Source organism: Bufo gargarizans, chromosome 8 (assembly GCF_014858855.1).
Source record: "Bufo gargarizans isolate SCDJY-AF-19 chromosome 8, ASM1485885v1, whole genome shotgun sequence".
Classification (NCBI taxonomy): Eukaryota; Metazoa; Chordata; class Amphibia; order Anura; family Bufonidae; genus Bufo; species Bufo gargarizans.
Window position 1 is genome coordinate 97476321 of NC_058087.1, and position 19921 is coordinate 97496241.

General features: G+C 43.3%; 1 protein-coding gene across 1 annotated transcript in view; it reads right to left on the reverse strand.

The window, feature by feature from the left end:
- TRPM2 (transient receptor potential cation channel subfamily M member 2) overlaps positions 1–19921 on the reverse strand; it is a 1289439-nt gene that overhangs the window by 866196 nt on the left and 403322 nt on the right. The gene's annotated exons all lie outside the window — the stretch shown is intronic.

Here is a 19921-nt window from a genome sequence, read left to right on the forward strand (position 1 = left end):
GAATTAACTTAGTTTTATGTATTTATATGTTATTGAGTTTCAGGATTTTAAGATGTGACCTAATACTACTATTAGCGTCACCTTATTCCTGTACCTTTTACCTACCCACCACTGTGTGCTACCTATCAGTCCACAGCACCTGATTTTGGTGATTTTTTGATAGCGATAACAATTATCTAATACCACCACTTACTTATACCTTGTCATTTGGGAATTTGGCGCTCAACTGCATCTTTTTTTCACAGTGACCGGTGTGACACTTGGGGTAGGTGACTACCCCCCGTTCCCTACCTATCGCTGATTTATCTTGATTTCTCTGTGGTGTCTAGTTCTGTTTCTACACCAGAGCTGCCTCCCCATCCTACCGTTGCCTTTTTTCTAATCCCTCCATCGTACGGTCCTGTTGGCGCCTTTTCTCTATCCTTCTCTTCAGGGACTAAGCACAGTCCCTTGTAGCTTTAGGATAAGCTCCTTCTTTTTTCTCTTTCTCCACCACTTCTGCTCCATATGGATCGGCAAAGAGGAAACGCACTGCCGAATGGAGGTGAAGAGGCTGCCTCAGGATGGACCTACCTTACTGATGATCTACCACATCTAATAAAAAGGATTAAACTCAAAGTTACCAACCAGCTACCCGCTGACTTTGCTGATAAACTAAAAACCACCCCCAATGGGACCTGGCTAGATACAAGAATCGAACATACCGAGAAGACACCGGCGGATACGGATGTAAATATACCAGGACTAATTAAAGACTTCATCCATAATGAAATAGACGTCTATGTCCTAACATCTATCTCCACCTCAGGGTTCTACCACGTGGCCTAAGACTATCCCTCAAACCGACCTTTCTTGATGACAACATTTTCTATAAAAATTGGCTGGACATCAGTGACTGCTGTTCAGTTAAATTCATGAGGATTCTGATCAGTAAACGTAAACATATCTGTACAGCGTTAGCCACTAAACTAAAACACCTCCTACACGCATGCCACAACAAACCACATCAATCCTCCCCATCAGCTCTACTACCTCAAAAACGAACAATGTTAAGAATTTTTGAATACACGAGGTCCTGAATAAATGTAAAAAACTTTTGAGAGATGTAGCAGACCTCAAAGAAAATAGGATGAGGGCCTGGGAAAGGAAAAGAACACCCACCCACTATCCTCCTCATACCCATCGTAACAACGTCAGTAAGGATGATAATAAGTATAAAAACAATCCCACCCACTACCAGACATCATTTTTTTCCAGTAGCCCTGTAGGCCCTATCACCTCCAGGACCATATACAATAGTAAGATCAATTCACGCCCGAAAGCTCATTCGAACGAAAGTACCACCAAACCAAAAACAACAGATGTTCGTCAAAAGTTTAATCCACGTAGGACCATCAATGAATGTTCCGAAACAAAAAATCTAAATAATATGATAAATTTCCATAGAAATGAAAAACAAAAGGGACATAGACATACTACACCTTCAGATCTTGTCAACTCAAAAACACTCCTAGCCACTAGCAAATCCTTGCCTTCCAGGTCGACCTGTGAGAATCCCCCCAAACCAGACCCAGATGCCCACGAACAGTTCCCTAATAAAACCACGTTACCGTCATTAATGGATGTTCCAACTACCAACTCTACCAACCAACGTCTTGTGAAAAAATGTGATAACCCCCCGAGCATCACCTCGCCACCATCCACTTCCCAATCCGGCCCTACTTTTTTTTTTTTTTTTTTTTTATTTAATTATCTTTATTGTTAGTATATCAAAACATTACAGATAGAAAACAAAGAATACAATTTCCCCCAACCCCGATTCCCTAAAGAAACCCTCCCCTCCCCCCCCTACCTGTGGTGCGTCAAAATAAGTCCTCTATCATTAAGAAAATTGAACACAACTGATCAAACTCTCCAACCACCCCATATCTTAATCCACTTCTCCTCAGCCCCCCTCTGTTTGTACATAATTTTCTCGTAATTTTTTACCTTAGCAATTAAATTCATCCATGTGATTATATCTGGAGTATATCGAGCAAACCAGGTTCGACTGACCAACACTCTAGCCAACATCAATATCCTGCCCAGAAGGATCTTTTGATACTTATGACTATTTAATTTAGAGAGATCATTAAGCACGAATACTTGTGGTTCAAAAGGGATTCGTATTTTTAGTTTATACCTAATACAATTATTTATAGTATTCCAGAAGTTTGTGAGTTCTGGACAAGTCCATATCATATGAAGAAAATCTGCTCCTACAGTATCGCATTTGGGGCAATTGGACTTGTCTCTTAATCCACATTTATTCATCCATAAAGGAGTAATATATAATCTATGGCAAATAAAAAATTGTATTAGAACGTGGTTGAAATTCTGGGATAGTGAAACTAAATTTCCAAAAATATTCTCCCATCCTTCTACTTGTAAATTCAGACAATCCACCTCCCACGCTTTTTGTCCTGGTGACTGTGTGTCACTAAACCGTGCCTTAAGTAATAACTTATATATATTTGAAATTTTTATTCTAGACAGTGTACCCCCTACCCAATCATTCAAAAAAGATGAATTATCTATATCTAGCACCAATTTATCATCCAAACTGGATAGGACTGAACGCAATTGAAAATACCTAAACCAAGAAAGGTTTGTTATACTATGTGTCATCTCTATAAATGGTTTAATTTCTCTATCTTTAACTATCTGTGAAATATACAAAATTTTATTCTTTTGCCAAAATGTATCAGCTGCAATATCATCTAGCCTTTGTAAATACAGATTGTGCCAAAGAGGCGTGAATGTCAGTGAACCCTTGATCTTCAACCATGTTCTAGTTGTAGCCCATACTTTCAGGAGTAATTTTATGGTCTCTCTATAGCCCCACTCGTAACTCTTTAATAGACCAGATTCCAACAAGGTAAAAATATTATTGTGGGCATAGCTAGTTACCAATTTCCCCAACAATGCACTATTCTCTGATTCATAGCATCTCAATAACTGGGCTGCAATAAAATACCCTTTAAAGTAAGGGAGATTTAAACCCCCGCACTCCACAGATTTATACAGATATTCCAGCTTTATTCGAACTCGCTTTCTTCCCCATATTAAATCATTGATTATTTTTTCAATAAGTTTAAAATATTTGTCTTGTATCCAAATAGGTGTATTCCTGAGGACATAAAGAAATTGTGGTAATATCACCATTTTAACTAGTGAAACTCGATCGGCTCTGGATAGGGGCAGTCTCAGCCAGATCCCTATTTTAGCTCTAGTCCTTACCACTATGGGAATCAAATTAAGTTGTACGAAATTTTCAACCCGAGGTGATATAGTCAAACCCAGGTATTGAAAGGTGTCAACAATATCCAACTGTGTCCCGAGAACCTTTTTCTGTGGCAGGGGATCTATTGGCATCAAGCTGGTCTTGGTCCAGTTTATAAGAAGACCAGACACCTCGCCAAATGCTTTAACCATTTGGATAATCCTAGGAAGAGTGATTTCCGTATAGTCTATAAAAAACAAAACATCATCCGCATATAAGGAGATCCGATCTTGTACTCCTAGCGTACCAAATCCTTTAACCTGATCATCCTGTCTAATGGCCATCGCGAGGGGTTCAATATAAATATCGAATAATAGGGGAGACAGTGGGCAGCCCTGCCGTGTGCCTCTTCTTAAATCAATACTACTACTCAAAATTCCATTAAGACTCAATTTTGCCCTTGGAGATCTATACAATAACTTAAGAGTACGTATAAACTTTTCCCCAAAGCCCATCCTTGCCAGAACCTTCCAGAGGAAGCACCACTCCACCCTGTCAAATGCCTTGGACTCATCCAGCGACAGGATGGAGCGAGTGGTCCCCCCAGGGGCCTGAATATTAGAGAAAAGCCGATGTAAATTATGATGTGTACCCTTGTTTTGGACAAAGCCACTCTGGTCCGGATGAACAATAGAAGAAATAACCCTAGAAAGCCTTGTAGCCAGGACCCTCGCAAGGAGCTTTACATCTGCATTAAGCAGTGAGATTGGTCTATAAGATTCTAAATCTAAAGGGTCCTTGCCTTTTTTTGGAATTAATATTATTACAGCCTCCATCATTGAGTCTGGGAGCTTCCCATCCTCCATTGATTCAGAAAAGACCTCCAACAGTCTCAGGAGAATGCAATCCCTATATTTACTATAAAATTCATATGGGAGTCCATCTGAACCAGGAGTGGAATTAGCTGAACATAATTTAATAGCTCCCTCAAGTTCCTGGATTGAGACCCTACTTTAATCAACCTGTTCAACATCTCGACTTACCCAGTTTCCCCACCCAGTCCGGATGATTTCCTTGCCCTACCCACCAACTTGACTGAGAACTCTTTTTTAGAGCAGGTTTCGCCTACCCTACACAGAGGACCCTCCATCCAGACAAGTACTCACCAGTTTTTTAGCACTAAGTCCCCTCCTGCGTTTAGCCGATTTCCCCCAGTTAAGTACACCAACCACATTACAGTCTTTAAAGATAACCCACTTTTACACCCCATTGTCCAGTATAAAAAAGAAAAGGCCTAACATAGATCTAGAGGATGTAGGGGAAGTGGAAAACAACGCTCTACTAAACAAAAAATGCAAAAAACTAAAACAGAAACAACCAACTTAACTAACATAACATCTACGGAAACCATTCAAAATCCTATTGAACTAGAAAGAAAAATGGGAATTTTTAACCTTTCCAAATATACCTTAGGGAGAAAAGAAATTGAATTACTCAGTAAAGGTCTCTCCTTCTGCCCCACGAACCAACCGGACCTATTTGAATTGTTTGTAGACCTAAACCAGTTTGCCAGAAAACTCACCCTTCTCCGACATTTTACCATAAAAAACCTAACCCAGAGACCAGACAGCAGTGTTTCATCCGTTACCCTACCCGTCCCCCTACCCGTTTTTCAACCCGAGAATACCAATACAGACACTTACATCTCAAAAGATTACTCCACCGATGTATCTGATTTGGGTGAAAATGAGCTAAATACGTCAAATACTTACCTATCACACGATTCCTTAAAGGCTACGGCTGCCCCCCCACAGCCGACACCAGTCCTGTCAAATGTTAAAATCAAATCAGGCTTTTATCCCCTCGAAAGCAAAGACCCCCATATAGAGAGCTTTTTTAATTTAGTACTGTCAGATTTCAAAGACCGCTTCTCAATCCTACCTAGCCTTCCCGGGAAAAGTTATCTGAGCCTAGACCATTCTAGAGCTCTAAAACCCTCACGAATATAATACAAATATCATCATTAAAAGTGCTGATAAAGGAGGGGGAATCGTTGTCATGGACTCATCCTACTACTTAGCGGAATCACTACGAATTCTCTCCAACAAATAATATTACCAAATTTTATCATCTGGCCCTACCAATAACTATAAGAAAAAACTGACATCTCTAGTGGACGATGGCTTTCGGTCAGGTATCATTAGTACAAAAGAAAGAATCTTCCTCAAAACACCACATCCATCCACAGCACGTTTCTATTTTTTACCCAAAATACATAAGTCACTAACGAACCCCCCAGGAAGACCAATTATCTCTGATATCGGATCACTTACCTCTAATCTGTCCGACTATGTGGACAGTATTTTACAGGGCAGCCTAATCTGGAATAAATACTGTGAGGGAGCACATATGTGGGCATAGCTTCTGTGAAGGGGCACATATCTGGCATAACTACTGTGAGAGGGCAAATATCTGGGCTTCAAGGTGGGCATTAGTACTGTGTGGTAGCACTTAGGGGAAATGTCCTAGATTACCCTGCTATACATTGGCATGGCTCAGTCTTACAGGCCAGCACAGCACCCCCTGCTGGTGATTTCACAGGTGCAGTCACCATCCCTTCCTTATGTGATTATTCTTTTTTTCTCTATGACCACAAGGACCTTGTTCTGGATCCAGTGGACATTACGCCGACACCAGCGACATCCTTGATGAGGTAGTACCAGATTTTATTATGACTGGTTGATTGTAGCCATGCATTGGGCTTAGGGCTCTTTCACACGAGCGGATCCTGTGCGGGTAATCCGCTGCATGAAAGAGTGCAAAGCCCCGTTCTGGACAGCAGAGACACGGCGCATTAACATGAATGATAATACTCTTTGTCTCTCTGTGATCTTTTTACTACAAAATCACGGTGACAACTTTATCTCACTGTGATTTTGTAGTAAAAAGATCACAGAGAGGCAAAGAGCATTTTCATTCATGTTAATGCTCCATGTCTCTGCTCTCTGGAATGGGGCTTGGATCTCTTTCACGCAGCGGATTACCCGCACAACATCCGGTCGTGTGAAATAGCCCTTAGGCCTCTTTCACACGGGGGTCATGTTTTTGGCCCAGATAAGATGCGGGTGCGTTGCGGGAAAATGTGCGATTTTTCAAGTGCAAAACATTGTAATGCGTTTTGCACACTCGTGAGAAAAATCGCCATGTTTGGTACCCAGATCCGAACCCGGACTTCTTCACAGAAGTTCGGGTTTGGGTTAGGTAACATAGTAACATAGTACATAAGGCCGAAAAAAGACATTTGTCCATCCAGTTCGGCCTGTCATCCTGCAAGTTGATCCAGAGGAAGGCAAAAAAAAAATCCCTGTGAGGTAGAAGCCAATTTTCCCCACTTAAGGGGAATAAAAAATTCCTTCCCAGCTCCACTCAGGCAATCAGAATAAGTCCCTGGATCAATGACCCCTTTCTAGTAGCTATAGCCTGTAATATTATTACACTCCAGAAATACATCTAAGCCCCTCTTGAATTCCTTTATTGTACTCGTTATCACCACCTCCTCAGGCAGAGAGTTCCATAGTCTCACTGCTCTTACCGTAAAGAATCCTTTTCTATGTTTGTGAACAAACCTTCTTTCTTCCAGACGCAGAGGATGTCCCCTCGTCATAGTCCTGGGCTTAAATAGATGATGGGAGAGATCTCTGTACTGACCCCTGATATATTTATACATATTAATTAGATCTCCCCTCAGTCGTCTTTTTTCTAAAGAGAATAGCCCTAACTTTGATAATTTTTCAGGGTACTGTAGTTGCCCCATTTCAGTTATTACTTTAGTTGCCCTTCTCTGGACCTTCTCCAGCTCTGCTATGTCTGCCTTGTTCACTGGAGCCCAGAACTGTACACAGTACTCCATGTGTGGTTTGACTAGTGATTTGTAAAGTGGTAGGACTATGTTCTTATCACGGGCATCTATGCCCCTTCTGATGCAACGCATTATCTTATTGGCCTTGGCAGCAGCTGCCTGACACTGGTTTTTGCAGCTTAGTTTGCCGTTTATTAAAATTCCTAGATCCTTTTTCATGTCAGTGTTACCGAGTGTATGTGTGTTACCAATTAGTATGTACGGGTGACTTGCATTTTTCCTTCCCATGTGCATAACTTTACATTTGTCAGTGTTAAACCTCATCTGCCACTTATCTGCCCAAGCCTCCAATCTATCCAGATCCCTCTGTAGTAGTATACTGTCCTCTTCAGTGTTAATTACTTTACACAGTTTAGTGTCATACTTTACTATGCAAGCTTTCTACAAGATCATTAACAAATATATTGAAGAGAATAGGGCCAAATACTGACCCCCGAGGTACCCCACTAGTGACAGTGACCCAATCTGAGTGTGTACCGTTAATAACCACCCTCTGTTTTCTATCATTAAACCTCATGCATTGCACCCGCGCGGAAATCTCACCCGTGTGACAGGGGCCTTAGTGTAAATAAAATCTGCCGCCACTTTGTAAAAATGGGGGGGGGCGATACAAAGTTTGCACTGGGGCCCATAGCACTCTACTAATGCCACTGTCCATGGGCTAAATCTGCCATTATAGCTCATTCTGATTCAAGTAACTGGGACTCAACTGCAGTATGGTACAGCCATATGGTACACGTTAGTAGGCAGGCAGCAGCATGATGGAGGCAGCAGCAGCCATACATAAGATGAGTGTAGGCAGGCCTCAGCAGTGGCATGACGGAGGCAGGATGGCAGACAGGCAGCCAGGCAGCAACAAGGGCAAGATGGGGCACCATCAGCAAAGCCAGATCTATTCATCGCCTCAGCCGGAGCAGTGGTTCATTTTGACAAAAGTGAGGTTTTGCTTTGATAGCAAGGGTCTAAAAGTATAGGCATTTAATAATTATCAGACTGCTTGATTTCAACGCTATGCCTGTCACTATGTAAGCAAGCGAACATACATCAATTCATTCAGCATTCATCTCCATTCTTGCCAGCATGCTGTAGTTCTTTCCAGCTCCAGCCCCCGCTGAGACAATTAAATATCCTGGCCAAAGCCATGTTCATCATTAACCTCTTGCTACTCCACCTCCTCCACTGTTTACAGTGGCAACTCCTCACCCTCCTCTTCTTCCATGGCACATTCCCTTTGTGAGTCCTAAACAACTACAGGGCGGACAGTAAGATACATTAGCTGTTCTACTTCCACCATCATATACTGGTGCATCAGTTCTAAGTTAAATATAAGGGGGGTGACATTGTTCATGTTGCAGGTGTCCCTGCTGACGAACATTGTGGCCTTTCCAAAAGACTTCAGTGCCCAACAGGCATCTTGTATGAGCTACCACTGCCTGACCTCAAAACAGCACATGCTCCATGCTGCTGAGGCGGTCTGGTGCATGACAAAATTGTTCACAGCTTTCCACTGCCATCACGGATTAATTTATGTAGCGTCAGGCAGTTCTGTCACTGCAAGTTTAGTAACGTGTTTCTCACCATGTAAGAATAGCTGAAATGCTTGGACAGTCTCCTGGACATTGACAGTAGAGATTAGCAAATTTCTCATCAATTCGATCTGAATTTATTTGTGGCGAATCACGTTAAAAAAAAAAACTATTTCCTGGCTGCAGAGAGCCTGTATAGTGGTGTAGAACACTGTGCCTCGCAGTAACACACATAGGGAGTCTGCTTTAGTAGTGAAATAATACTGTGAGTCAGTATTACATGCAGATGACAGGCGTCGCTCTTAGAATGACTTCACACTTCACTTATTTGGGTAGTTATGGGGCCAAAACTGACCAAATAACTCAAGTGTAAACTCAGTCTTACTGGTCAATGTTAGCGCCAGGTATAAAGAACTGTGCAGAGGCCCAAGATCCTACTATAGCGTGAAAGAGGGCACTCCTTTTACACTATTGTCAGCTGATTCCACATAGATGTCTATAGAACCTGATCTATGAAACGCGTATACAAGTCGAGCCCCCCGACAGAGTGGAGAGGGTGTCAGCAGTAAGTTTGTGTTGAGGTCACTGATTATTTTGCCCTTCCTCTGATACGTCAGAACAATAACCCCTAAAATAAGGATCCCGTCTGTTAAGCATCCGCCTCGGTCAGCATTTGGTCAGTAATCATCAGTATTGCTAAAGCAAAAAAAAAACTGGAGTGGATCAAAAACAGAGATGACACATGAATGAAATATTTGCATTTCTTCTGTGTTTTGTACCCTCTCCTGTTTTTGGCTACCAAATCACAAGCTTATTCTGGACCGTTTCATACAGGCCTTACAGCTGTTACACAGACAGGATCCGTTGTGCATCCAATTTTTCTTTCCTTCTAACAGATCAGAAGAAGGGTCAAATAATGATGTCAGCCAGGCCGAAAGGCAAAATAGTGGCCCAGTCATGAAGTGGGGAGGGTGGGAACAGCATGAGAAGTCCACAGAGTGGCACAATGACATAGTGATGAGGTGGCAGCAGCATGGAGGGAGACACGTCAGCAGGTGCTAGGGACAGTGCTAGGAAAGACATTATTGTGCTGAAAAATTGATTGAGAAGTTCAAGGAAAGATTATTCAAGGTGTAGGGAAAGGATAGCGAGGCATTGTCTACATTAAAAAAGGAGAAAAGGGTGCAATAGGAGATGGTACAGCCTGAGCAATAGGAGTGATTCTATTACAACTTGCTGCACTAATTGGGGATCCAAATTGCAGTTATACTGCTGCTTTTAGTTTGTTTGTACTATATGACACATCAGTAATTCCAGCAAACCTTGCTTGTTATTTGGGTGCAAGTTCTGTGTGATACAGCCATTTATGGGGTGTATTAATAGGAAATATATACGCTGGTCCTATTAACCTTTCTGCTTTAATTTTTTACATTGTTTTACATTTTTTTGGGGGTGTATTAAATAAAAAAAGCAAAAAAATATATGTCATAATTGCCGTTCAGCGGTGAAGTTACATTGTACTACAGCCATTTACGGGGTGTATTAATAGGAAAGATACGCACATCCTATTAGCCATTCTGTGGTGAATTTTGATTGTTATATTTCTTTTTTTGGGGTGTTTATTGAAAGTAAAAAAAATACATCTTAATTGCTGCCACCTCAACACTATGTCACTGGGCCACTCTGTGGTTTCCTCATGCTGCTGCCACCTCAGGCAGCAATACTATATTAGGTATACGTATATACTTTTGTATATTTCCCTCACTATATGTAGGTTGTAGTGACTGTGCCGTTCTCAGGATAAGCCGCTCTAGTGACCATGCCTATCTAAGGATAAGCGGTGGTGCTCAGTATCATATAATAGCAGGCATTATGTGTGTATATGCATGCCTGTATCCATATATTTGTGCCACTATGTTCATATCAGACATAATAAATCCGCTAGTATGCCTAGGAGCTCTTACATTGTTCAAGACTCATACTCTAATATACAATCCCGACTGTGGAACGCAGAGTACTTCCTCCCTGACCACATGACATCCCTGTGGAACGCAAATTAGTGTTCCAGCGGCCGCGTAACTTCCGGTCATGTGATCGGAACTTCAAGGGAGGCCGTACACTTAAGACAGGGACGGGCTACACGAGATGCCATGCATCCAAGCCCAGATGTCCAGACCCTACCAGAACAGGTAATAAGCTGTACTCATGTCTTCCTTTCAGGTTATAGAGGACCAAGATACCGCACACAGCGCTACCTGCCACCGCGCTACCTGCCACCATACTCATATACAGCTGGCCGTGTCACCCTTCAGGGAGTTATTCCCTCTAGGAGTCTGAATCCACCACCCTGATTTATTATGTCTGATATGAATATATTGCTATTATATGATACTGAGCACCACCGCTTATCCTTAGATAGGCATGGTCACTATAACGGCTTATCCTGAGAACGGCACAGTCACTACAACCTACATATAGTGAGGGAAATATAGAAAAGTATATACTGTATGTATACCTAATATAGTATTGCTTCAATGATGTACATAATTTACACCAGGCATATACCGTATAGTGTCTGCGTGCTATGATTCATATATTCTATGCCACATTACACATCATATATTATGTTGTTGATGCAAACAATAAGAAACAGTATATATCATTATTCTCTGTATACCCAACCGGGCTAACCGCCAAGATCTGTATATATACCATGTGGGACGCAATATTATATGAGGGGTACTATCCCAGTGCTACTTCATACCCGTACTTTTTACTATGCAGAATATGGCTATGAATGTAATTGATAATTAAGATATAAGAAACAACACAATTTTGCCATGACTCATACGTACCTCACTGTATCAATTTACAGAGTTCCTGCATCCATCAGACCATAACCTGCATTGTACTGTCTTGATGTATCTTCTTCCTTTATCATTTATCATGTATGTAGTATGACCTGATTCTTCTCCATCCTGAGACGTCTGCAGTATGTTCCTTTATGTGTCAACCAAACTATGTACTAAGCAACATAATAGATTACTATATATATATATATATATATATATATATATATATATATATATATATATATATATATATACACACAAACCGGATTCCAAAAAAGTTGGTACACTAAACAAATTGTGAATAAAAACTGAATGCAATGATGTGGAGATGGCAAATGTCAATATTTTATTTGTAATAGAACGTAGATGACAGATCAAATGTTTAATCCGAGTAAATGTATCATTTTAAAGGAAAAATACGTTGATTCAAATTTTCACGGTGTCAACAAATCCCCAAAAAGTTGGGACAAGTAGCAATGAGAGGCTGGAAAAAGTAAATTTGAGCATAACGAAGAGCTGGAAGACCAATTAACACTAATTAGGTCAATTGGCAACATGATTGGGTATAAAAAGAGCTTCTCAGAGTGGCAGTGTCTCTCAGAAGCCAAGATGGGTAGAGGATCACCAATTCCCACAATGTTGCGCAGAAAGATAGTGGAGCAATATCAGAAAGGTGTTACCCAGCGAAAAATTGCAAAGACTTTGCATCTATCATCATCAACTGTGCATAACATCATCCAAAGATTCCGAGAATCTGGAACAATCTCTGTGCGTAAGGGTTAAGGCTGTAAAACCATACTGGATGCCCGTGATCTCTGGGCCCTTAAACGACACTGCACCACAAACAGGAATGCTACTGTAAAGGAAATCACAGAATGGGCTCAGGAATACTTCCATAAACCATTGTCAGTGAACACAATCCACCGTGCCATCCGCCTTTGCCAGCTGAAACTCTACAGTGCAAAGAAGAAGCCATTTCTAAGCAATATCCACAAGCTCAGGCGTTTTCACTGGGCCAGGGATCATTTAAAACGGAGTGTGGCAAAATGGAAGACTGTTCTGTGGTCAGACGAGTCACGATTCGAAGTTCTTTTTGGAAATCTGGGACGCCATGTCGTCCGGACCAAAGAGGACAAGGACAACCCAAGTTGTTATCAACGCTCAGTTCAGAAGTCTGCATCTCTGATGGTATGGGGTTGGATGAGTGCGTGTGGCATGGGCAGCTTGCATGTCTGGAAAGGCACCATCAATGCAGAAAAATATATTCAGGTTCTAGAACAACATATGCTCCCATCCAGACGTCATCTCTTTCAGGGAAGACCCTGCATTTTTCAACAAGATAATGCCAGACCACATTCTGCATCAATCACAACATCATGGCTGCGTAGGAGAAGGATCCGGGTACTGAAATGGCCAGTCTGCAGTCCAGATCTTTCACCTATTGAGAACATTTGGTGCATCATAAAGAGGAAGGTGCAACAAAGAAGGCCCAAAACAATTGAACAGTTAGAGGCCTGTATTAGACAAGAATGGGAGAGCATTGCTATTTCTAAACTTGAGAAACTGGTCTCCTCGGTCCCCAGACGTCTGTTGAGTGTTGTAAGAAGAAGGGGAGATGCCACACAGTGGTGAAAATTGCCTTGTCCCAACTTTTTGGGGATTTGTTGACACCATGAAATTCTGATTCAACATATTTTTCCCTTAAAATGGTACATTTTCTCAGTTTAAACTTTTGTTCCATGATTTATGTTCTATTCTGAATAAAATATTAGAAGTTGGCACCTCCATATCATTGCATTCAGTTTTTATTCACGATTTGTACAGTGTCCCAACTTTTTGGGAATTCGGTTTGTATATATATATATATATATATATATATATATATATATATATATATATGTATACAATAAATTATTTCTTTTTTTTATATAAAATAATATGTATTTTCAGTTTTTTTCATGCCAACTTATGTCTCGTACCATGTATTGTTTCAGATAAAATATGTGACCACTGATGAAGGTCTGTTATGACTGAAACGTCTGGTCTTAAAACACTGTTTGCATCAAGGATCTAAATTGGGCTTTTTTTACAGGCCCCCACACAGTATACAGGGCCCCACACAGTATACAGGCCCCCACACAGTATACAGGCCCCCACACAGTATACAGCCCACCACACAGTATACAGCCCACCACACACACAGTATACAGCACCCACAGTATACAGGCCCTGACTATACAGTAGTTTACAGTATATTAACATAACTGCCCCTGTCTCCTTTTTCTGATGTAATCTTCACACAAAAAAAGCTCCACAGTTAACTTCTGCAACACTCCTGGTAGGACCTGTGATGACCTCATAGCCATGTGACCAGTAATATTGCTAGGTTACTGGTCACATGGTGATGATGTCATCTAAGGTCCTAGATCACATCTCTAACACAGTACGATGCCTGGACTCAGTGCTGGCAGGCATGGCAGCACCCCCCGTGTATCTGACAGCCCGACACCTGGGGCAGTGGCTAGCAGGGCTCAAGAGGCAGCTGCCTTGGGCCCCCCAGGAGCAACTGGGCCCGGGGCAGCTGCCCTTTGGTAAAGACGGCCCTGCACCTCACCATTATGTCACTGGGCAACTCTGTGGTCTCTTTATGCTGCTGCTACCTCACCACCATGTCACTGGGCCACTCTGTGGTTTCCTCATGCTGCTGCCACCTCACCACTCTGTGGTCTCCACATGCTGATGCTGCCTCACCACTATGTCACTGAGCCACTCTGTGGTCTCCTTATGCTTCTGCAACCTCACCACTATGTCACTGGGCCACTCTGTGGTCTCCTTATGCTTCTGTAACCTCACCACTATGTCACTAGGCCACTCTGTGGTTTCCTTATGCTTCTGCAACCTCACTACTATGTCTCTGGGTTATTCTGTGGTCTCCTCATGCTGTTGCCACCTCACTGCTCTGTGATCTCCTCATGCTGCTGCCACCTCACCACTCTGTGGTCTTCTCATGTTGCTGCCACCTCACCACTCTGTGATGGCCTTATGTTGCTGCCACATTACCAATTTGTGGTCTCATTATGCTGCTGCCACCTCACCGCTATGTCATTGGGCCACTCTGTGGTCTCCTCATGCTTCTGCAACCTCACCACTATGTCACTGGGCCATTCTGTGGTATCTTACTGCTGTTGTCACCTCACCACTCTGTGGTCTCCTCATGCTTCTGCAACCTCACCACTATGTCACTGGGCCATTCTGTGGTATCTTACTGCTGTTGTCACCTCACCACTCTGTGGTCTCCTCATGCTGTTGCCACATCACCACTCTGTGGTCTCCTCATGCTGCTGCCACATCACTACTCTGTAGTCTCTACATGCTGCTGCCACCTCACCACTATGTCATTAGGCCACTCTGTGGTCTCCTCATGCTGCTGCCACCACCTCCTCACTCTGTCACTGGGCCACTCAATGGTCTCCTCATGCTGAAGCCATCTCAACACTATGTCACTGGACCACTCTGTGGTCTCCTCATGCTGCTGCGACCTCACAACTCTGTCATTTGGCAACTCTTTGGTCTCCTCATGCTGCTGCTACCTCACCACTCTGTCACTTGACCACTCTGTGGACTTCCTATTCTGTTCCCACCTTCCATACTCCATGACTGGGCCACTATTTTGCCTTTTTGGCCTGGTTGTGTCACGCTTTGGTGTGGGAGGGAAACACCACTCCGAGCATAGAGGGAAGAGGGGCACAGGGAATCAGGCCTGAGAACTAGGGATGGAGGACGGACATCTCCTAGTGAAAACCCTAACCAAAATTCTGACTGTCTACCAGTATGAACAGACCCCAAAGGTGGGTGAGATCATATGCATACGAATACCTACAGTCCTATCTAGCCCTATAGGACCCTGGTACTAATGGCAGGGGCAATTATAACTGTTCCTCCAAAAGAAAGGACGAACAGGAGTCTACTTCAGGCCTAATACAAACAATAGGGAAATACAACACACAGAACCCAAACAAAATGCAAAAGGGAAAGGAAAGACTTAACTTCAAAGAGGCTATGAAAGCACCAGGAACTAAACCGAGATCCAACCACAAACAATCCATAGGCACCGAAGCTATAAACCGCACAGCATAGTGGGAGAAGCAACTATAAATAAGGAAGGTTAAAAGACCACATAATCAACACCTGGAGGCAAGGGGTTTGGTCATTACCAGAAACAACACAGATACCAATTGATCCACAAGGAAAAAATGTCAGATAAAACCTTGTATTATCAATCTCACAGATCTCCTGCCAATCAATGTCACCAGGAAATCCGTATGTCTCGGTACGTCCATGACAGGTTGACATCAACATTTATTTTACCCTTCTTCTGATATGTCAGAAGGAAGGAAAAATGAGACGCACAACGGATCCTGTCTATGTAGCAGCTGTAAGGCCTGTATGACATGGTCCTTATTTTGCATCAGAATTGGCTTATGATTTGGTAGCCAAAAGCAAGAGTGGGTACAAAACACAGAAGACATGCAAAGATTCCATTCACGTGTCATCTCTGTTTTGGATCCACTCATGTTTTGGCTTTAGCAATACTGATGTATTACTGACCAAATTCTGAGTGAAGGCGGATGCTCAATAGACAGGATCGTTTTTTTTTTTTTTGTTCTGACGGATCAGAGGAATGGCAAAATAATCAGTGATGTCAACACAAACTAACTGCTGACACCCTCTCCACTCTGTCAGTGGGCTCTACTTGTATAAGCATTTCATAGAACAGGTTTTGTAGACATCTATGTGGAATCAGCTGACGATGGTGTAAAAGGAGTGCACTCTTTCACGCTATAGTTGGATCTTGGGCCTCTGTATGGTTCTTTATACTTTTCGCTAACATTGACATGTATGGCTGAGTTCACACTTGAGTTATTTGGTCAGTTTTGGTCCCGTAATTGACCAAATAAGTGAAGTGTGAAGTGATTCTAAGGCTGGGTTCACGTGTGCGTTGCGGGAAAATATGCGGGTGCGTTGTGGGAAAATGCACAATTTTTCTGCGCAAGTTCAAAGCGTTTTAATGCTTTGTGTTGTGTATATTGGTGTTGTGTAGATTTTATTATTTCCCCTTATAACATGGTTATAAGGGAAAATAATAGCATTCTTAATACAGAATGCTAAGTAAATTAGGGATGGAGGGGTTAAAAAAATAATAATAATTACACTCACCTCATCCACTCGTTCGCGCAGCCCAGCTCATCTTCTTTCTTCTTCTTTGAGGACCTGAGAGGAAAAGGACCTTTGGTGACGTCACTGCACTCATCACATGGTCCGGCACCATGTGATGGACCATGTGATGAGCGTAGTGACGTCACCAAAGGTCCTTTTCCTCCCAGGTCCTCAAAGAAGAAGAAACAAGATGATCCGGGCTGCGCGAAAAAGTGGAAGAGGTGAGTCTAATTATATATTTTTTTAACCCCTCCATCCCTAATTTACTTAGCATTCTGTATTAAGAATGCTATATTTTCCCTTATAACCATGTTATGAGGGAAAATAATAAAGATCGGGTGACCATCCCGACCGTCACCTAACAACCATGTGTGAAAATTGCACCGCATCCGCACTTGCTTGCGGATGCTTGCGATTTTCACACAGCCCCAATCACTTCTATGGGGCCTGCGTTGCGTGAAAAATGCACAATATAGAGTATGCTGCTATCACGATCGGCGTAACTGTCACATACGTGACACGGAGGGAGGAAAAGAGGGAGGCCCTGCCCTAGTGAGAGGGAAGGTGGTGACCCCTGACTCACCTTGCGACTGGCGCCTGGCTGCCCTGTCGTCCCTAGACGGGTTCCTCACCCGTACGCCGATCACGTGCCTAAAACCCTGGCTTTCCCTAGGATGAGCCCTAGATAGTGAACAGGGCGGTGGGAACACTAGTCCGCACCACTAGCTCTAAAGGAAAACACCAAGGGGAGGACAGACAATACAAACTAAACATATAATCCCAGGAGGGCAACAACAGGAAACAACAAAAGCCCAACAGGGATCCAGAGGGTAGCACTCTGGAACAACAACCAGATTCTCAGCTCCAGTGGGTCAGCATAGATGTCCAGGCAGGAAGCTCTATAACTGGCAACAAGAGAAGTGTGAGAGGAGAATATAAGGAGTTTGGGAGTGGCAGACAAGAAACAGCTGAGGAGGAGAAGCTACGGATCCCTGAGTGAGACAAAAAGGATAGCAAGGCAAACACAGAAAACAAACACTAAGAAACACTGTGATCTTTAGACATAGAGCGCGCAGCCACCCGCTGCGACTTCCTGACCCCGGGTATAACGGAGTCAGACGTGGCTCTTGACACCCTCGTGACAGCTGCATTTTTCACGCAACGCATAAGTGATGCGTGAGAATCACTGCTCATGTGCACAGCCCCATTGAAATGAATGGGTCCGGATTCAGTGCAGGTGCAATGCGTTCACCTCACGCATCGCACCTGCGCGGAATTCTCGCCCATGTGAAAGGGGCCTAAGAGTGATACCTGTCATCTGCGTGTCATAATGACTCACTGTATTGTTTCACTACCACAGCAGACTCCCTATGCGTGTTACTATAAGACGCAGTGTATACAGGCCCTCTGCAGACAGGAAATAGCAGTTTTTTAATGCGATTCACCACAAATTAATTTGTATTGAATCAAATCTTTTCGAAAAAACTGCTCATCTCTACTTACCACGAAGCATGAGGAAATTTGTCTTCAGTGCAAATCAAATTGTTCCTGAAATTCAGATTAAATTCTGCTTTAATTTGCTCATCCCTAATTGCCAGCACCTTCCACAAGTCAGTGCACTTACTGTATTTAGAAAGCATTGCATGACTATGTTGATGATGTGCGTAATGCAGGGAAGATGTGTTATTTCCCCCAGGTGTAGGGCGGCCAGGATATTGCGCTCATTGTCACTGACCACATTGCCCAGTGTGGCTACTCTGTCCCAGGCTAATCAGTTCCAACACGGTGTGGCAACGTTTGACTTGACACGTGTGATAGGAAGAACGGGTAGTGCGAGCAATGCTGTGCCGGGCTGCTGTTGTGGATAGGTGAGCATCCATGTCATAGGAGGCGGAGGATGTGGATAACTGCCTGGTGTGGGAGCCAGGCCAACACAATTGTGGGGGGTCAAAAAGACATGGCCTCGTTTCTGGGGTGCTGTCTCCATTCTATCCACAAAAAAACATTAACCCAGTGGTTCATGAAAGCCATGTACTGTCCCTGCCCATAAGAGCTGCTCCAGGTGTCTGCCAGGGTGTGAACCTTGCTGAACAGTGAGATATGTAGGAAGAAGCCCACATTGTCTACCACATGAGAGTACCAGCAACTTGGCCAGGGGTAAATTAAGCTTGTGGACCAGTGGATTGATGGATGTGTAGAGTTGTTTCCTGGCCATGCAATCCGTTATTGATGTCTGACAATGGAGCAGATGAGGAGGAGTCTGAGAGGGGGGGGGGGAGTAATGTTGATTTGGCCTGGCTGCCACAAGGGGTACCAGAAAAAGGAGGGAACTCTTCTTGCTATAGCTGGCTGCCACTGTTGCTTGCTCACAGGATGGAGTGATGCTGCTTCATGTGATTCAATAGAGCTGTGGTGCCTACATTTTTGTTTGCCTGCCCACGTCTTATTTTGTGATTTTGTGATTGCACAGGCAATGCTTCTGTCTTCCAGCAGCAAGAAATAAAAATGTCACATGGTAGATACTCGTGCAGAGCTAGTGGCATTAGAGCTCGGCTTAGCTCTGGCATGTTTTGGGCCTAACCCACCAAAAGTGTCTGCGGCATCACTAGATTTTGAAGAAGTGGACCTAGCTATTCTTTAGGAGGCATGGGGCCTCTGTCTCCTCCTCAGCTCCCCGATCTGGTTTTAAGGTCCTGTCCAGCAGACAATAGTCATTGGAGTCCTCACCCTCCTTGCAGCTTTGATCAGACTGTGAAATATCATAGTGGGACCCCTCCCCTGCTTTGCCTTTTACCCGACTGCTGTTGCTGCTGCACAAACCTCCAATGCTGTGGCTACAGGTGACACTATTACCACCCCCATCAACACAGCTGTGCATGGAGTCCCCAGCCTCCTCCCTATTCTTCTCCTCAGGGCTGCCCAAACTAACAGCTCTCACACAAGTCGTCAACAAGGGAGACCCTCTTGATCATCTGCCATAGGGCATGTTTTTTTCTTGCCACTTCTTAGGAAAGGGAAGGAAACCCACTAGGAAGGGGCAGTGAAGACTAAGAGGACTCCACTGAAAGCCTTCTTTGGGGCTGCAAAGAGGAGGAGTAAGAGGAGCACTGTAACTTCTGTCTCCATGGCACAGTGTCAGACTCCA